General features: G+C 41.2%; 1 protein-coding gene across 6 annotated transcripts in view; it reads left to right on the forward strand.

Annotated features, from left to right (window-relative positions):
- NIM1K (NIM1 serine/threonine protein kinase) overlaps positions 1-18,772 on the forward strand; it is a 30,306-nt gene that overhangs the window by 612 nt on the left and 10,922 nt on the right. For 2 of the 6 annotated variants that reach the window (XM_068423867.1, XM_068423865.1), the window contains exons 2-4: positions 1,111-1,314; positions 3,355-3,450; positions 11,962-12,026. The gene's annotated coding sequence lies outside the window, so the exon portion shown is untranslated. Of the gene's footprint in view, positions 1-1,110; positions 1,315-3,354; positions 3,451-11,961; positions 12,027-14,493; positions 14,517-14,649; positions 14,958-18,772 lie in introns of those variants that run through there. The other 4 variants (XM_068423866.1, XM_068423868.1, XM_068423870.1 and 1 more) reach the window with 4 other exon arrangements.

The following is an 18,772-nucleotide window of genomic DNA, read 5'->3' on the forward strand; positions in this document are numbered from 1 at the left end:
ACACGTGTGTTTTATCTGACGCCCTCTTCTTACGCTAGGACGAATTGGAGCCTAAAGCCGAAATATTTTCAGTCTAAGAAATCGCGTACTGTGTTTAACATACAACATATGTGACTAATTCCATGCAGGGAGCTAGGGCATGCTTTAGTGTTTTCTGGTTTGGTGTATTATTCCTTACTTAGTGTAATCTGTTCATACAGCTTTAGAGTGTCTGGCACAGTTACTGTCAAACACGTAACAGTGAGTGTCACAAGGAACTCTCTCCTTTGAGGATGCAGACTGGCACTTCAGCGGATTCGCACCCAAATGGATTTGTTGGCGCCATGGGTGCACACGTGCTACAGCGTGTTTAGATTGTCCCCCGCCACAGTTCAGGAGGAAAACTGAAAACCAGTATGCATTTTCAGGGAGAGAAGGGTGTTTGTGCATGTGTGTGCAAAAAAAAAAAGGAATTTAAAAAGTATAATTCTATCAAAACGGGTCCTAAATTACACATATAGTATTTTTTTCTTGCACTGGGTAATTTCTTTTTAAGTATTTTCTCAGATCTAAAGCAGTTCCAGGGGCTGAGCAATCCCATGTTTGTAAATGAGTAAATAATTTGGTTCAATTTATTTTTCCTGACCACTTAAATATTATCATCCATCTTCTAGTGCTTTTAATTCAACTGATAATTCTTTTCTAAACAGTGTCTTATCCCACAAATAGATGCGAGGACCTCAGGATTTTAGTTAGTCCTGGACAGTTGGCCTGTTTGGGAATTAGGAACTAAGATACCGGAATATGCCAGTTTTATTATTCTTACAGTTACTTGTTTGGGATCTTTTGAGAAAGTTGTTTTAAAAATTGCAGCTTCTGGGGTATTTAAAAAAATGTTGCCCAGTTGTGGGATCCTTAACTTTGTCACATGAAAATGCTCAAAATGATTTTGTAAACTAATATGGGGCCTGCACTGTTGCAAATATAAATAATTTATTACAATACATTCTGATCTCGTGATTCTGTTTTGAAGGCAATTAAGTTGCACTGGAAAAGAAGTGGTTGCTCATTGTAGCCACATTACAATAAACTGTTCAATTAGCCCTTTGCTAAAAAGGATTTTTCTTTCAGTCCTGTAGGCTGAACTTCATGGGAGGATTTTCTGGACTTCACCACTGGGGAAACGAGATGCTCTTTGCAGTGGAGGCGTTGCAAGTTCCCACTCTGCGACATACAGAGCGCTGACCCAAGCAGATACAGCATTGTGGCAGCTGTAGTGCTTCACCTGGGAGAAGCACAAGTGAGGGTGATGGTTGTAAGATATATGTTCAAAAGGTACTCTTTGCGGGGGGATTTGGAGGTTTTTGTTCTTTTTTTTTTTTTTGGAGGCAAAGTTACACTGGGGTAGGGAATGTAACAAATAAGAGCACATGAATTTCAATCATACTGACAAGTGATAGGATTAGCTTCTTACAGCTGGAAACACCATACAACTTCTGCATGGCCAGTCTTGGCCCCTGGTGTTATTCTGGAGCCCTGCAAGTTGGGGGTGTTTGCTTCTCTTCCTGATTTTTACTGTGAGGTAGGGAATAAACTTCAACCTTTAAAACTCTCGGCTAACACTGAGAAAATCTCCAGCGTGGCTCTTCTCTGTTTAGAAAAAAGTAGGCCTTCATGTATAGATAGCTCTCTTTTAGGACACCTGGCAAATATTAATTAGCTCAGCCTCTGACTGTTCCCATGAAGTAGGTAAATGGCTTTTATTTTCCTTTTTTTTTTCTTTTTTTGTTCTTTATTATGGTTACACAAAGTAAATAATTCTGCAAGCAGGCAGTAGTGGAACTGAAAACACTGCCCAGCTTCCTGACTTTCTTTCCTGAAACATAAAATCAAAGACTGTTCTCCTCATAGCAAGGAAAACAACTTATTGAGAAAGATAACTCCAAAATAGAAATCAGTGTGACTCTTGCTTAAAATATGAGAGGACCCTGCCTAAAAAATGTGGGAAGCATAGGGTAATGGTCACTTTATTATGTTTATAAAATAAATACACATTTGCACACTCAGTACCCTGGAAAATTAATTGGAAAACACTAACGTTTTCTAAGAAATTATACATTTCAGATAACATCCAAGGATGTTTCATTGCTTCCAGCATTCATTCATAAACTGAGCCTCTCTTTCCTTCTGATAGTGAATTGGTATTTTAAACTACAGAGAGTTAGAGATTATATCAATCTAGATATCTGCAATGAAATCACTGTAAGTATGCCTGTGCTAGGGGTAAATCTTGCTAATGCTGCACGGAGACAGATCTGCTCCGAGAGGATTAGTGGCATACATCTTCTGCTGGTTGTCATGACAACCATAAATCCATGCAGCTGTACAGCAGTGTGTTAATCTGTGCAGTTTAATCCCATCTCCAAATTAGATCATCAATATTGAGCTGCTAGATAACAACTGTTTTAAATGCTCTCCGTTCCCTTCTCTTAAACTAACGCCCACAGTCCAACCGATGCACCTCCAGTCTTCTAGGAAAGACACAGTGTTAAACCATGGGGCAATTTGTTGCTGTAATAGCAGTGTATGACTTGGCTTAGTGTCCCAAGCCCGATATTTTTCATGTGTTTATAGTAAGTCATTGTTCTCAATCTAAATTATTATGTCATTTGTGTTTTAGAGATAGTATCAAAAGTTGAAGGACTCTATGGTCCCTCATTAAGGTTATTACACAGTGCAAAAATAAGTGCTGATACTATCATTACTTTTAAAGCTTTTATTGCAAAATGAGAAGGTATTTAATCTGGAAGAAAGTTAGAAAATGTGAGTATTCCCTGCAAGGCAATTGGAGCATGCTTGAAAACTCACCTGCCACTGGACAATTCAGGAGAGCTACTCCTGGTTTGAACTGATCCTCAGTTATAGATCCCTCTTTTATTATTTTGCAATTACTATGTTAGTGGTCCCATAGTTTTTCCTATAGTTTGCTGAGATGTACTCATGAACTTCAGTGTTTGTGAAAGCTTTCGTGAAGTCGAGCTAACCAGGCCCAGTTCATGTGCGCAAGGTGGCCTCTTTGAGGCGCTGCCTTTGTGTGAAATGACAGCCCTCTCCTTCACAGTATATAATGCTGTTTTCTGTATGGCACAGTTGAAAGAATCAGCTTTTCCAGGTCCTGCAGGAAGTGGTTGTGCTGGCGGTTGTGTTCTCGGCCCTGCTAGGCCACCGTGAATTGAGTTAATTCTGGGCTGAGAGAGGGACAGCATGAAACTGTGTTAATAGTTACAGAGGGAGAGTTGACCAGTGCTTCTCATTTTTGGTTTCGTTTCTATACATGACAGAGTTGTGTAAGTTGTTTTTTCTTATTGGTTACAGGTTTCACAGAATCCTCATTTAGAAACTTGATTTTGCAGAAGTCAAGTTGAAGAGCCTCTGTCAGCTCATGCCCAAGTCTGGTCTAATATTCAGAAGGTACAAAAATTTCTCTGTAGAATTGAGCCTGGGGCTCTGCTTTTAAATAAAGTTCCACTTCTCTGGCCAAGCATGGCATAATTGCACTGAAGGAGAGCTGATCGCTTACCAGCGTCAATAAATGTAACATTTAAAATGAGTAGTCAGTGTTTAAATCCCAGTGGCTCATTTTCATTAGCATTTAATAGGAAATTCTTGCAGTGAAAGAACTAAGAAGAGCAGGAATGAACATTAAGAAACAGTTTATATGCCTGCTGCCTCAGCTTGGTGATAAACCCTAAAAGTCCTCTCTCTTCCCACTCTCCGCCACCTTCCCTAGGGTGTCGTGCTGCAGCGTGTACTGGTGACCTTGGGCAGCTCTCCCTGAGGCTGCCTCTGCAGGCAGCTCTTTCCACTGTGTTTGCCCACACTGTGTTTGCTTCACCCACAAAGCATAAGGATGTCACTGATCTCATACCCATGTTAATTTTATTAATTCATTAACAATTAATTCATTATTAAATGTAAATTATTTTTATCAATTTTTATTTTGTTGACCTTAAGCATAAGAAAACACTCTTGATGAAGTATTTGATTTAGATCTGTGGAGTGCAAAAAACCTGCTATCCGCCGTTAGTGCCAGGTTTTTATCTGTAACTTGCTCCTTTTTTACAAACAGATTGCCCATCATTTTGCTCCCAAAGCCTCTGCACCGTGTGGTGGAATCGCCTCTTAGTTTTACAGCTCTGCCCCTGGGCGGGGAGTGGAGCCTGGAATGAGCTCAGGTGTGGGTTGGTGTCTGGATGCCCCCTTAGACCCATCATCCCGGTAGCTGCCTGGCTCCATGAGGCCATAGGCTGCCACGTGCAGCAGCCAGGCCTGTCTTTGCTCTCCCAGCACCCAAATTCAAGTGCAGGATAAGATTTAGCTCTATAGTTTCATCATTTTACTATTTTATAAGTCAAAAAATATAAGGTCATTGCTTCTGCATCAGCGTTGTTTCCTTTTGAATGCTAGTAGGCTGTGAAATGTCACAGCCCAGAGGCATGAATTTATGATTACAGGTTTGCTTCATTGTAACATATTTGAAAATACCTGTTCTTTAGGCAACCATTTATCACCCAGTTAAAGCAGTGCTTCTCTTGGAGCACAGTATTTATTGATTATTTATTTACCTTTTTTTTTTTTTCACAGTGTTGCTATTCTTTACATACTTGTGTTTGCATACATGTTTTCCTTCTATATAGTTGGTATTTGACACTTGGAAATATCTTGAGACATGTGCTGTTGTGAGTGATTGCCCTTACCCTAGCTTAAGTCACAGGGAAGTGGAGGATGGGAAGCAATGAGATTGTGCAATGTTTTTTCTTAAATTCTGGTTTCTAGATTTACAATATCTTAGGTTTTTCTTTCTAAGAATAGGGTGGAAGGAGAAAACACTTCTCAAACAACTGTTTTAATCCTCTACCTGTAACTGACATGTGAATTTCTAATGTGTTTTACTAGAGAGTAGTTTTGGGAGCAAAAGTGAAAATAGTATTTAAAAGGTTCCAATGGTCTGGAAGGTATAAATGTTGATTTGTGAACATAACGTCAGCTGCTGTTTCGTATTTTCCATTTTAGTAGCTTCTCATTGGTGTTACCTTCATAAAGACCATCATTATCAAGACAATAAAGTGCAAAATTGTAGGTGCTAATAATGTGTGCAGGTTGTCTGGACAAAGAGCTAAAGCTTCAGTGCACATGGCATCTGCCATGCTTGCTTCTTGTTTAGGTCTCTACCATACAACCCTATCCCCTCTGGAAAAGCACAGCCATAGGATGAGCCAGGCAGTAAATCTCTTACTCTCAGCAGTGCACAGGGCTGTTTGAACTACGAAAGAGCATGCCACAGAGGCACGAGGATTTGACTTTTCCAGGAGTGATCAGCCACTCTGAGTGTCATGCCTTCCACTCTCACAAAGAGCTGCCTAGGAAAGCTGTAAGGCATTTTCTGACAACTTGCCCCTTGTCTCATAGTGCATAGCTTGTTTACGTGTGGGTGTATTGCACAACTACACCACCACACTAAACAAGAACATGGCAGACCTTTATGGCTGTATGTATGGTATCCTTCTGCTTGGAAGGAATCAAATTCATTGTAGGCTTCCTTCACCTGTGCTGCTGCAGCAAGGGGAGAGGGCAGCTGCACTGTTGGATTTGTAATCGTATTTATCACTGGAACTGCATTTCTGCAAGTGTCATCTAGAGGCTGGGGGTGCATGTGGAAGGCTCCCCTGAGGCTGCAGGCATCCACGATGTCTTGAAAAATGCTCAGATTCTAGCAGGATCAGATTTAAAAAAACACATCAAAGGAAAGCATTTCAGAAGTAGTGCTAATGCAAAGTGTCAGCTCTTCTGCAGCATATCAGCGACTGATTTTTATCTTAATTTGAAGTGTAATCAGCTCCAATTGGTGGAAGAGATTTCTCTTGACAGCAGTTCAGTTGTAATTAACATTGGCAACTTCTTGCATCAGTAATGAAGATTTTTTTTAAGTATTTTATTTCTAAGCCTTCTTTCTTATTCTTCCTTGTTTTGTTTTGTTTTAGTCCCTCGTGCTTTTTTCTGTCCCAGGCCCCATTTGGCTGCTTGATGCCACTTGAAACAGCTGATATCTTGCTCAGTAGAAAAAAAAGATGCAGGTTTCCCTTCAGAATCTAAGTGCTGGAGCTTACATCTTACCGATGTAAGAGCTCGGTTTGGCCTTTTTCCCAGATGTAGATTATATCATCCTCTTTGCTGCTCTTGGTCTCTGGTGACCAGGATTTGATGACCTCCTGAGGATGTGTTTGGCAGAAAAATGAAATCTTGAAGTTAAGAGATACCTAGAAACTAGCCTTCCACTTCACATGAAAATGTAGTCATCAAGCAAAATATATTGAATATATATTGGAATATAGATTGGAGTTGCCAAAACTTATATACTCCACAGTCAGAACAAATGCATTGTAACTGAGGCTTAATGCTTGCTAAACGTCCCTTTACTTCATTTGGGTATCCTGCATAGAGCTATTCCTGTAAGCCTGATGCCAAGAAACTCTTTTTTTACTTTTTTTCACATGAAGGGGTGGTAGTCTGGTATATAGATTTTTATGTATAAATTGCTATTCGGGTCTGCATCACAGTTGGTGGATTGTCCTCCCCCCATCCCTCTAGAAACTTGCTTTAATGGTGCTTATGGTTTTCAAGGACACCTGTAGGATAGTTGAGCAGTGACAGCATTCTCCTGCATGGTGAAAGACTGCATCTGAAACCCTTCTTTAGGGTTTAGGACAGGAATTCAAATACACCACCAAAGTCTGAGTAGGTGCTCCCATCACGAGGCTACTGTGTGGTAGCTCTTTTGACCTGGGTTCTGTTGGTTTTTTTTTGTTTTGTTTAAAAACATATGAAAGTTGTTTTAGTCCAGATCAGGAATAACTTCAGGTTCTTTAAAGAAACTGAATTGTCTTTGTCAGCTCCATGTAACCGACAGATGAGGCAATACAGGACATTTACAAAAAAAGAAACTGTTTTGAGATACTGACTTTAATGCTATTCATAGGGAAAAGATCTTGGTATCAGTGCAACTTAAAAGTAGAGCCAACACATCACTCACATCACTAACTCACAAGAAGAATGTAGCTCCCTTAATAGATGTGGTTTTTTCAGAAATTGTTTCTTTCAGAGAAAAGCCTGTCTTGGCAGTTTCCTTGTTTTCTTCTTGGTTATTTTTCCTCTGTTCAGTCTGATCTGAGAACTTCTTAGAAAGAAAAGCATTTCCATGGCTGGATGAGTACATTACCTGATTTTGGATGTGCTGTGTTGCGCTGGGCTGCCCATAGTGATGGCAATATTTAATTGGAAAGTGCTGCAACTGTTGGCTGTACAACATCTGGGAATGAATGGGAGAAGCTGTTTCCACGGGCCTCCACTTCATGCTTTGCTCTCTTCAGGCAAGTGAGGAACAAGCAGTGATGGTCTGTCAGGAGTGAAAAGCCAGTGGTAACAGCAGCAGGTGTTTTGGTGGTGGTCAGAGCCAACGTGGGAAGAGGAATTCCAGCAACCCTCAGTTCTCTGGCAATTAGTGGCTTTCCTTGGATATTGCACGTGTGAGTCTGTGGTGGCTATCTGTCTATGTATGTGCCTGTGTGATAGGTATATTGTAAGATTGTCACGATTTAAAGCTGGGCCAGCTATTAACCCGGTGGCAGACAATCTCTATTAACCCTCTCCCCCCCCACCCTAAGGGAAAGGGAAAAGGGAGAGAGACTTACAGGTTGGAAAGTTAAAACAGTTTTAATAAACTATAGTAATGAAAAAGAGTATAATAAGAATAATAGAAATAATCAAATATATACAAAACCAAGATCGAGAGCTTGGAAATCCTCCTCAGGCAAAGTTGCTCCCCCAGCACAGGCAGAGGGGAAAATGCAGTAGCTCCCCCTGCCATCACACCTGCAGGCTTTTAACTGGAGAATTGGCAAAGCTGGTACCAATCAGTGGGAGACAGGAGGGCCCCTCCCTCCTGGGCCCCACCTCCAGGAGGCAGTGGGTTAGTGATAAATAGGAAAGTGAGAATGACGTGTATGGGATGGAGTACCTTGTTGGTCAATTTTGGGTTACCTGCCCTGTCTGCTCCTCCCTGCAGGTGCGACCCCGCTTCGGCTCTTCACTCGTAAGCAGTGAGGAATTTAGCAGTGACCTTGGTTTCTCTAAGACTAATTGGCCTGGTTTGGGCCAAACCAGGACAAAGATGTAGTTGAATTTGGGATCAGAAGGATGTGAAATGGAAATGTTGAATTCAGGGCTGTAGTACAGGGGAAAAACGTTGAGCACGAACCCTTGAGGTCACACACTTGCATCAGATCCCACTTTTGTTTCACTGGTTCCATTGAAGGAGCATGCATTTCTCTGATCTGTGTGTCCATGCAATGAGAAAGGCTTTCTTCTGATTTGATGTTACCATTCAAGTCACCTTAGAGAGAAGTGTAATTATCTGCAAATGTGAGGAGAAGTGCTGAGAGAAGTTTAAGTCAGAGCTAGTTTTGGAGAAAGCATTCAGTAAATGTGCCTGGGCTTTGAAGTCTTGCAGACTCAGCAATGATCTTGATGTTGTGACTGGTAGTCTACACAAAATGGTGCTACAGAAGAGCCTGGTTTCTGGCTGCTACAGCACAAAAATGAGAATCAATTCCTTGCTCATGTCTGAGTCTTTTTCCACCAGGGACTTGAGCTTTAGCTGGTAGATACTGAGATGACAATTAGTTGCAATACAGTTCCACATAAATTTTATCTTTCAGAAGTGCTTTGTGAAGACTTCCTGAATTTGGCAGCTTTAGCCCTGGGAGTTCACTTTTGGTTTTGGTCTCTGCTAGTCCTTCCAACAGTAAATACAACGTGGTGTATGTAAGGGATTTCAGTGCTGAGAACAAGCGCTGTCTGCCACAGCCTCATGAATTTTAAAGCTGATTTGGAGTCTGATTCTCTTTGTAATTGTAGGCAAGTTTTACATCTGCTACCATATTTTTCATATGTGTAAGACATTCTGCTAATAGAGGGATTGACAAATGTGCTTCAGTACAGAAGGGATATGGAGATGCTCAAAAGATGTCTGTGTTTTATCTGAATCTTGGGGTGCAAACACTAGGTCATCTGGTGAAACCATTTGAGAAAGGATGAAAACTGCCTCTATTTACATTATTTTTTCTGTCTTCCTTGAATTAGTATGTCGGAAATTAGAATTTATAAAATCTAACTTACTCTGAAATAATAATTGAGAGAAAACTTGTTACGACTGGAATTCTCATATGGGCTGAAGGAAGAGAACTCAGCTTCATCAGGCCATATTAGAAGTCCCAATATAAATGTTTTTAGTCTGGTTCCAATAGTATTACAGAACTGTTCAAAGAAAGCTCAGAATTCTGTCTTAAATTCAGTGTTGTAATACAAGAAGTTCAGAATTAGCAAATATATTGCCAGGACTCCTTTACATGATGAGAAATTCCATGTTGGTAATAGAATAGAAGAGGTGAACAGATTCCATCTTCATCAGAAATGGGACTCCATCGTTTGCATCTCAGCCATCAGGCTAGCAGCCTGGTTCCTCCAGTAATCTTCCAAGTTCAATTCCCACAGCATATGAAACATTGTGGTCATCTGTGTGTGTCTTAGGCATACCATAACAACTCACTGAAGCTGTTGGCTTAACCTGTTTGCTTTGCCAAAGTGAACTGTACATACAAGCAGTAATTTTGTGCATTTGTTTGTTATCATGGGAAAATATGAAAAACACCTTAAAGGAGTATCAGGAGTATCATCATCAGGGGTAGTAAGCAGGAACTGTGACATTGCTTAGAGTGAACAATGTTAGTCTATGTACACATCTAATTTTATTTTCATGAACAAGGAGAGAGCACAGCATGGAAGGAGAGGTTGTCTTTTTGCTTTGCTTTTGATTTAACAATGCCCACAAATGGTGTGTATGTTCAATTCAGTATCGTGTCCATGAAAACTTCTGGAGTTCTATATGGAGAGTGCAGGGGGTGCCGGATATAGGCTTGATGCTGGCTTTGAGATGGGAGCAAGCTTTCGGAGTAATGGTGCTCTGTTTTTTATGTTAGTACTACCACGATCACTGTGGTAAATGACTATACATTTTGAGTGGTTAGTGGTACCCCCAGGTTTAAAAATGAGAGACAAAAATGGATGAAGTTCTTACTTCCAGTAAACAGTGATGAGAAACTGATCATTCATGCCAGTCCTATGATTTAGAGGTTATAAGAATAATCTCTTTCCAGTCCTGTTGAGCTCTGCATATTGTCACTAGATTAAGTGGTGTGATTAGCTGGGTTTAAGTGCTAATTTTATGAAGAGGATGCAAGAGACATGCATTTTCTTTCTTTTTCTCTCTCACCTGTTGCTGTGGCACTGAGAAATGCTGCTGCTGTGGAGAGACGGGAGAGTAAATATTGGATGAAGGCTAAGTCAGAGACCAAACTTTGGAGGAGCCAGAGGAATCTGTTAATCTTTATGTTAGAGGCTGAAAAGCTTAGTGCCAGCAAAGCAGGCAGTTCTAGCTCAAGGCAGTGTTGACTCTGTTCACATGTGGTACGTCATCAGGCAAAATTAAAGACGGTGTCATATCTACTCTGAGCTGCTTGCTGGAGAATTGCTTCCAATACACCTCTTTAGGAGCTGATCATTAGTCTGCTTCCTGAGAGGTTTCAGACTCTTAATGGAACATGGTTTCTAGATTGAGGGTATAGGAGATCAAACAAGTCAAAAGTCCCCTCTCAGCTGTAAATATAGCTATCTGTTACTGTAATACTGCAACTCTTTGCATGTCTTCATTTCCAGACCTGTTTTCTGTTATCGCTCTGTAGTGCTAAAATGACATAATGTCATTTGTAAACTTCTGTGAGGAATAAAAGGTTTTGGTCTTGAGTTTACAGTTCTTCACCATGCATTTTTTTAATAATCAGGACGGTGGACTGGTGCCCTTCTCAAGAAAAGAGTTGCCATCATGCCTTTGAGCTCAGGGGTGATGCATCCCTCACGTGGGAACTTGGCCTTTTACTGCCAGGACTCTCTGGCCGTGCCCAGGCTGCCATCCTGTCCAGCACCTGACCAAGTCACAGAGTTTGTCCTGAGAGAATGTGACCTTCTGGATTGCCAGTTACGCTTCGTTCAGGTTTCAGGGCAATGTTAAGCATTTCTTGTCTTGTTTCGCCTTGCTGGCCTCGTGGTGTTAGCTGGCTCAGTTTGGGAAATTTGAACAGTATGTTCTTCTGTATCTCTTGTTCCCATTTTCCTCCATTCACAAAAGCTATCCTAGAAACCTTAGCAGGTTGTATAACTTTATATTTTTAAATGTGCAGTTATTTGAACTGCAAATGACGCTGTGATGTGTGTTGCCTTTAGTATTATACAAAAGTATCATTATGGTTTTAAAGTCAGCTTTTTTTTCTCAGTATGTTTTCCTGCAAGCATATAATTTAATGTGCATACCACTTAAACAGCAGTTTCAGTTTCATTAAGTATCTTGACAAAAACCCTGCCCAATAGATTTTCTAGTTTAATTATAATGATAAATGGAAAAAAAATCTGTTGTGGTCAAGCAACTATCACCATTAAAGTAGTACACACTTATAATATTTTGACACTTTACGTTGTCGTTCTCTTTTCTTTCTTTTTTTTTTAAACACTAATTATGAGCTAGTTCCACTGGCTGTTTTCCTGCTGTTTTTTTCCTGCTTTACAAAGTAAAACAAAATTAGAGAGGTTTTTCCCTTTCATTGAGTTCTGCTGCATTCAGGCAGCTGCCTTTTCTTGCACTGATAGAAGGCTGCTAGAAAGGGGTAGAGCATTAAGCAAATCCAGGACAGATTAGTCAGTGAATGAAATGCTAGAAGCATTATATTGTCATCTATTTAAAAAGTAGATTGCTATTTCAGAACTTCAGTCTAATCAGAATAGTTTATGAACTCTTCTGCATGTCTCTATTCTCAGATGTGTTTCTGGATTCTAATCTGAAATTCTCCTGCAGATTTCTTCAAGGAGGAAATTGAGGGAAGGTGAGAAACTGGAATATCTTACCTATAGACTTTTGCATAAACTTGGAATTTTGGATCATGTGATGTGAATGGTGGTTTTGAAAGTAGAGATGCCGTGTAACTGCATCAGGGGGAGTGGGTGTTTGCAGGGAAGACTGTGGTTTAAAGATGTCATAAAATTGGTTTATGCTCTATTTTTGCCTGTTTTAGCTCTTTGTTTCATTAGCAAAACTACGCTTCCTGAAACGATGGAGTGTAATTCACATCTGTGTAATATCATAGAGTTGGACTTATTCTTAATTTCAATTTTTATCAAAACTTTGTCAAAATCTGGTCCCCAAGCTTTGACATTGAATGTGTTGTTTTGTTAAAATGTTAATGAGTACCATCTGTCTTAGCTTTTAGGATGTTTTGTGGTCTTCTGTGTGGTAAATTTTACAATCTTTTGTATGACGGTTCAAATGCCACATGATATACATTTAACAGTTCCAAAAATGTTTGGAACAACTGTTCCTTTTCCAGTGGATTTAATTAGAAAAATTAAATGGAAAGAACACTGACTGGTTTCCTAATGCTGCTGGATGCTCAGATTTGCACTATTCTTTCTAATGGAACACAGTTTATGTAAGTAGTTTGACAAAAATCATAATCGTCTGTGTTCCAGGACAGATACTCAACAAATCTTAATAAGATTAGCTAATGAAATTAAATACTAACTGAATTTATTAATATTAATATTCATTCAAGTCAGGAAAGCTTTTGCTGTTCAAATGTGACATGAAAAGCAGGATGGGATGGTTTTAGGGATTTGGGATGTAGCAACTTTTTAGCATGACCCTGACTTTCAGTGGATCAGTAGCGAGCTGTGGCCTCTGAGGTGTTCCTCTTCTGCACTTTCCCAGCCAGAGAAGTATTGGTCTGTGCCTGGCCTCAAAGACTGCCAGCCTTCCCTGTGCTCAAACCCTAGCTTCCCGGCTGATCCTTGCAGCAGGAGAAGGCAGTTGCCTAAACGTGTTGGGGTGTAGGCTCCTTGGCACGCACTGTTGTATTTGGATATTTGGTTTGAGAGACAATATGATGAACCTTTCAGGGCTCCAAAACCAGACAAGTTTAAGAGAAAAAAAAAGGCTTATTTTAGTAGGATGCATGTCAAAGCATTTAGCTGCAAAGTAAAATCTAGAGTTGTGCTCCGTCTTGTTTGGGTCAATATCCTTCACTTAGGATCCTTAATGTGCGCCACAGCAGCTGAAACTGAGGGAACAGTTCAATTCGCAGTAGGCTGTCTCGAATGTTGCTTGCTGCCATTATACTGCTTCTCTAGATGCCAGTTTCAAAAATACTTGTCCTAATTTCACTTCCGTTCTCACCCAAGTGGAAAGGGAGTCTTTACTGGGCAACATTTCTTTGTTATGCAGAGATTAGTAACTTATGACCTGGAGGATGTCAAATAAGTTCAGATTGCTTCCTGCTAAGCTACTTGCCAAGTCTTGAAGACTTACTATGCATTAAGCAGTTTCCAGAGGTTAGTTGAAGCTGCAGCGATTCTGGTGAGCTTGTGCTTATTCCCCTGCATGGCTCTGTGCCTGCAAAGGTCGGGGAGGACATATGGATGGCAGCCTTGATAGCAGGGCACTGCCTGATGCAGAGGTTTCTCAGTACATGGTATCCGAATACAGGTTCAGAGGCAGGAGCTGGTGTGAGGAGTGGGTGGTCTTCATGGTGAGAGGACCATAGGGCTGGGACTATTTTCCATTTCAGTGAAATTTTCTGATGAGTTCTAGAGATTTCCAATCTAATTGTCAGACAAAAAGTACAAATATGTGTCTTTCTGTCTATCTGTTATTTAAAAGGCTAATGAAGACTTTCTTGCATCTCTGTTGCTTCAGAATATGTGTTTAATGGAAGCTGGTTTTACCTTGGAAGAACAATTCTGTGGCAAATTGACCAATTTACATTATACCTTCAGGAAGGAAATAAGAGAGACTGGCCAGGGTAAAGTTTTGAGAGGGTAATTTTTATTTCAAAATACAGTCAGATTTCAAATTAATCCCTCCCATGTATTTCAAAGACCTGGGAAATTAATGGGTTCTACTAATAAATTCTTTTTTTGTCTCTGCTTTTAATGCAAGTTTCTGTGCAATTCAAAGACTAATTAATTCTCTAGCTGTTTTTATCATGCAATGCTGCAAAAGGATGAAAGGCATTTTTATTCCCCCATATTTTAGTTTCTACTTCACAGGTCTTAATGTATTACCTTAGTATAGTTTGTGTTATGTTGATTGTTGCGCATTTGTTTTATTTTCAATATGCCCCAAGCAGTCTGCAGGCTGTGGATTTGATGTTAGACTCCATTAGCTCGGCTGTAACCAACCTGTGTTGGCATCAGCTCAGCTGGTTCTGAAGGGTTATATCTCAACACTGAGGGCTCTGTGCAGCCTGCCTTCCTTGATGCTCTCGTCCAAGAGCTTATTCCAGCCTGTCAGCAGGTATAACACTTGGGGAGGTGGAAAGGTGAGTCTGTGCTGCACCCTGATACAGTATTGCATGAACTGCCTGTCAGTAGCCCTGCAGGACTCCTCTGAGCTGCTGCTCTTGTGCAGACACTGGTACAGGTATTGCCTGGCAGATGAGTGTGCTTATGCCGGCCCAGCCTGGTGGTCCTCCTGCTCTCTGTGGGCCAGGCTGTTGCGCTCTCTGTGGGCCAGGCTCTTGCACTCTCTGGACACAGCCAGTGACTTGGTGAGATCTCTTAGGGGTGGATCACAGATTAGGGCACACCTGTGGGTTTTTCCTCTTTTTTTTTTCTCTGCTCTTGACCAGAAGGATATTGGACTAAATGAACGTGGGAACTTGCTTGGATCTATAATCTTCCACCATGGTGACCTATGCTGAGTGGTGCTCTCCATGCTCCCACCTGTTGCCGATCAGTGGCTCTGGCAGCAGGCTGGCCAGGTAAGATCCTTGAGTGAGGGCTGAGGTTACATCAGGGAAATATCAGTGTTTGTCTTTAGGGGTCCATCCCAGAATGATTGTGGGATCAACCCAGAAGACAAGGATTTCAGTCTTTCTGATGAGGTTGCGGTGGGGCACTTGATCAAGCACCCACCTGCACTCTGCTTCAGCACGCAGGGCTCAGGCTTATTAAACTTGTAAATAGGATGCAAAGTCTGTTGTTTTCTCCTCTTAGTTACAATTGTAGATTAAGTTGTGGGCTAGAGTTAGTGTGTTCCAGGGTGGGCTTTTTTGGTTGTTTTTTATTTTCATTTTTACACCAGGATTTCTTATTTTCTTGGTTTGGCATCAGCATTTAAAATAGGCCTTTTGTTGTGGTGAAGGAGTCAGTACAATACAACCATTTGTTACTGCCTCCTGCTTCCCCTCTTGGTGCTGTGGCCGTCAAGTGAGGTTTTGCACGGAAGCCGCTGAAGGTGTTTGTGCCCTGTTTCACAAGTAATGTGCAGCAGGAAAAATAATAGAGTCCGTGGTCTTCAACATTATTTTTTTGTTAGCCTTCTCTTTCACTTTGTCATCTTGAAGGTAGTCTTGCATCTGTGGTCTGTCTAAGATGTGCACAAAGGACAGCAGAGTGCTTTGCCTAGACTCTAGCTGATGTGCTGGCACAGCCTGCCACAAGCGTCTGGAGTTACCCTGTGTCCACACGTTGTTGTGTGGCAGCACTGGGAGGCTCGTGGAAGAGGTGAAGGTGACAGCCCTCTAGGTGCTGTGTCAGACCGTCAGAAGATCCGCTGCTCCAGTGTGACCCATATGTAGTCACTTACATTTTGGTACCATTCTGCCTTGTCACAACATAAAATGTGCTAAATGAGGTAATGGAATGAGTGAGTGCTGCAACTCACTACAATGCACGTTACAGTCGTTCTTTTACAATATTGTGGCATATATCTTGTATTAAACAAATAGGCTTTCATTTAACTGAAAAAGTAAATAGAGCTTATGCATGGTCTGTTGTACAGGGCCTGTCTCCCATTTCACTGTCCTAAACAGCTTTGATTTACATCTGGTACAAGACTCATGTGGTTGTACTTGCATGGCTATAAAAGTGTGTACAGTGTTGTTTTATATTGCCTTGGCCAGGGCTGCTGCATGTGTTAATATTCTGTGTGCGGAAAAACAACATCATATCTTAGGCAAGGATATTTATAAGGTTAAGAATGATGTTGATCATGCCTGTTTTTCATCAAACAATAATTGGCAAACTGAATGCTGTGCTAACTAACAGTAGTAATTCTGGGATGTACGGAAATGGGTGGCATCTGGGCAGAGAGAGCAAGTTGTTTCTGGAGGCTCTCCACAGTCAATGCACTGTTCATACTTCCTCTGACCTGAGTTGGGAACACAGAGGTCTGTGTTCAGCCTGCAGCTATGCTATATTGTGTGTTTTGAATCTTTTTAGTTTAACAACTCATATGAAGGTCCAGGGTGCGTATTTTATATAGTCACTCTGTTTTCTGGCATTTGGAGAAGTAACACCAAGAGTGCTTCTTACTTAAATCCAAACAATGTGCTCAGGGCAAACCTTGAACAAACACTGATTTCCTTTGGCTGCAACAGGCATGCACTGAACCAATATTACTTGAGCAAAAGTACAAAAGTGGAGCTATTACTTTCCCTGTGTCAGTGAACGTGGTGTGTGACTACACAGGAGACCTTTTGCATCGTGTTTGGTCTGTGGTACAGGTCTTGTGGACTGTTCTGCTGGGCTCTCACCTTTTCTAAAAGATGGGTCTTCTAAACATAGGAATATACTAGGTTGTTGGTATTTTCTTGCAATAACTGAACTTTTAAAGCTATGGTTAAAAAAAAGGGTCAATATTTTTCTTACGGATGACTTAAAAAAAATCCCTGCTACTTTAAATTCAGTTTGGTTCCACAGTTGGCTCTCAGTGCGCTTAATATTCTAAGCAGGAGACAAGCTGTTCTTCAAGGGAAATCAAACAAATCGAGCTAATCCCCTACCCCAGGGAAATACCTCCAAAATCCTGCTCTCCTCAGGCAAGACAGCAGAGGGGCTGAAAAGGGAACTCTAGTGAATGTGTTGCAACATCCAGTGGCATCCTCATAAAAAACCCTGTTACTCCGAGGATTTGAGAGGCAGGAGACTATCCAGTGTGACTTCTTTCGCATTCACTGGAACAGGAGCTGCAGCAGTTTAAGCATACAAAGATGAATGTTTTTTGCCTCTCTGAAAGACAGGCTTAATAAAAGAGACCAATTTGCAAAACACAGTGCTCGGAGCCCTGGTCTAGGTGCTGCTGTGTTTCCACGTGCTCCGTTCAAAGCTTCTTAAAACCAAGTCACTTTTATATATCTGCGAAGATGGGATTTTAGGAAACGAAGTCTGCATATCCAGTGATCTCTTTTTTGGTTTGATCTTCTTTCCTTTCATTCTAAATTTCCTTATAGCTTTAATGCAGGGCTTAAGCTGAGCCTGCACCTGAAGCCTGAAGGTATTCAGCACTTCTTAGAATAGGACCAGAAAGGTACCTGGAAATATTTGAAAAACGAGGTTAGACAAGGGCAGTGTTGGATTTGCACAGATTGATACATCTGTGCACTCTGTCTTGTGTTGCTTTTTGTAGTTTTCTTTGTTTTGCTTGTTTATTTTGTTTTTTTAAAGTAATAATTTGGGCAGATAAATTCTCCTGAGGTTTTTAGGTCACCAGCCAGCCAGACTGGAGAAAAAAAAATTAAAATCATTGTCCTTCATTGTATTTGGATGACTTCTGATTTCCTTGTTTCTCCTTTCTCTCTTAGAATTATTTTCTTTTACAGTCAGTGCCCTTTTGCATGGTATCAGGGTAGATTTTACTGGTTTAGATTACAGGAAGGAATGTAGGCCATAAATAGATGGTATGTATTCTGCTAACACCAAGAATACTGAAATAGCTCATCTTAAAAGACAGGGAAAACCTAGCCAGTTGGCCAAGCGCCAGGAGATTGCAAGGTTGACAATTAGTGGGAAGCCTGAAAGGGAGATTAATGGCAGGCTGCGCTCTAAAAAAGAGCATGTTGAGCCCCAGGAGAAATTCAGCAGGGGCGAATTCTGGAAGAGCCCTTTGCTGGTGCCTTGACACGGTTTTGCCATTCTCTTGACACCTCTGTCCCCGCAAGGTCGTGGCATTCCCATGTGGTGTGTTTGTGATACTGAATGTTCACATAGACTGGGCTATCTGCCTTCTCTGCCTTTACCAAATGTATGCAGGAGGAGCTTGTATAGGTCTGTCTGAAGGAAATCCTTCTTATGCAGTCAGCCCTTTCTGTACAGCCAGTGAACTGCAAAGGCCCTGACAATTTTTGCAGAAGATGGGCTTTAGGTGGGTGGCTTCTAATGCTGAATGGGCTGGCATTCATAAGACTCAGCTATCCGGAGCATCCTCGTTTGTTGGTTGGGATTTTTTTTCCTGCCATTAGTAGCAGTTTTGTGTTTCTCCTTCTGCAAGAGCAGGATTGTCCATACCTGCCACTCTGGAGTGCTCAGGCTATAGCCATAACCTACATCTGTTCTTTGGTAAGGTGATGAGGATGTCACTCCCCATCCAAAGATACTTAATTAAATAATAGTTTGTCATTTGTACATGGCACCTCTGACACTGATCATGGAGTTTTCCAGACCTTTTGTATGGACAACCTGAGCTGCTGTGGTTTTCCTCAAGATCAGACAGCAGAATGGGAGCAGAGTTCAGCCTCTCTAATATCTGAATCACTGTGGCTTGTGTACAGCAGACAAGTGGCTTCCAAAAGCCCTG

The sequence above is a fragment of the Nyctibius grandis genome, chromosome Z (assembly GCF_013368605.1).
Source record: "Nyctibius grandis isolate bNycGra1 chromosome Z, bNycGra1.pri, whole genome shotgun sequence".
In the NCBI taxonomy this organism is placed as follows: domain Eukaryota; kingdom Metazoa; phylum Chordata; class Aves; order Nyctibiiformes; family Nyctibiidae; genus Nyctibius; species Nyctibius grandis.